This window comes from Desmodus rotundus, chromosome 3 (genome assembly GCF_022682495.2).
Source record: "Desmodus rotundus isolate HL8 chromosome 3, HLdesRot8A.1, whole genome shotgun sequence".
NCBI lineage: Eukaryota > Metazoa > Chordata > Mammalia > Chiroptera > Phyllostomidae > Desmodus > Desmodus rotundus.
In genome coordinates this window covers 74,954,989-74,956,638 of record NC_071389.1, presented here as the reverse complement: position 1 = coordinate 74,956,638, position 1,650 = coordinate 74,954,989, and the positions used below count along the sequence as shown (strand labels likewise).

General features: G+C 34.2%; 1 non-coding gene across 1 annotated transcript; it reads right to left on the bottom strand.

Moving 5' to 3' along the window:
* Positions 1–702: 702 nt before the first annotated feature.
* LOC112309422 (small nucleolar RNA SNORA25) lies at positions 703–829 on the bottom strand. Its single transcript, XR_002975234.1, has one exon. It is a non-coding gene; the product is annotated as a small nucleolar RNA SNORA25 (small nucleolar RNA).
* Between the last annotated feature and the right edge of the window lie 821 nt (positions 830–1,650).

The following is a 1,650-nucleotide window of genomic DNA, read 5'->3' as shown; positions in this document are numbered from 1 at the left end:
ATTTGCTAATATATTGTCAAGGATTTTTACATCTATGTGCATTAATCATATTGGTCTGTAAATTTTTTTTTCTTATAGTGTCCTTGTTTGGTGTTGGTATCTAGGGAATACTGGCCACATAAAATGAATTTGGAAGTTTTCTCTCTTCTCTGATTTTTTTGGAAGAGTTTGAGAAGGATTGATATTAATTCTTCCTTAAATGTTTGGTAGCATTCACCAGTGAAACCATTTGATCTGGACTCCTGTTTATTGGAAGGTTTTTGATTACTGACCCAATCTCCTTTCTTATTATCGATCTATTCAGATTTGGTACTTCTTCATGACTCAGTCCTAGTAGATGTATGTTTCTAGAATTATATGCATTTCTTCTAGGTTGTCCAGTTTTTTGGTGTGTAATTGTAATTGTCTTTCATGATTCTTTGTGTGCTATCAGTTATAATGTTTCCTCTTTCATTTCTAATTTTACTAGTGTTCTCTTTCTCTGTTTCTTGGTAAGTCTACTTGTTTATGTTTTCTAAAAAAATAGCACTTAATTTTTATCATCTTTTCTCTTGTCTTGTTAGTCTGTATTTCATTTATTTCTGCTCTGATCTTCGATGTCCATACTTCTATTTATATCAATGGTGAAGAGGTGGAAGTGGAGAATCTGCAGTTGACAACTCGATTAAAGGGATTTTCTTTTTCTATTTTCTTTTTTCTTTTTTATATATCTCCACAAGAAAACATAGCACTATTCAGTGTCTATTACATCCTATGGAGAACTTCAATCTTAGGTCACAGCGTTAAGAGCTCCTGGTTTTGGTCACATAAGCTCTCTTTGAAATGACCTATGATTAACGGGATTTTCTTTAACAATTGTAGGTGCTAAGCATTGATGCCTTAGAAGAGGAAACATGGCAGTCTTAGAGAAGACACAGTGGCATTTATGCTGAAAGAACCATTATAACCAAGGAGCGATTCAAGAAAGATCAATGCTAATAATGAAAGCACATTCTAGAAACAGTAACCCAACCAAGGCTGGCAGGAGAGGGTCCAGAACTGTAGAATTGGTTTAAACTTTCTCATTAGCATTCTCTCCAATGCTTATGGAATTCTCTGGTAATATGTATGAATCCACTGACAGTAGGGAGTGGATTGAAAGAACTTTCAGCAGTGATACGTAATCTAAAGAATTAATACTTGCCACATAATCTTTTTTTCCCATAGCAGTGATGATAAAAATTAAAATTGATAATATTGAATGTCCACTATGTAGTAGGTGGTTCGGTATTACCATTTAAAACAGTATTTGCCACTACTTAGAAGGTATAAATAATAATCATTTTAAATGAAAGAACCAAGTTTTACAAAGTTCAGATAACTGAATATGGTAAATACAGACCAAGTGTTGAACCTGGGTATAAGCTCTGTAAAGGCAGGTACCATAGCTGTCTTGTTCATTTGGTACCCCTAGTGCCTTGAAATAGTCTTTCACGTAATACGGGAATGAATACGCCTCATATCTGAATGCTTTCCATTATCTTACTATTTCATATAAAGATGAATTAGGGGCTTTAGTTCTCTATAGCAGATATTCCAAAGGGTTCAGGGAGTTGGAAGATATTAGATGACTTTGAGTGGAAGATGTAAGTAACCTTTGACTGGTGAGCT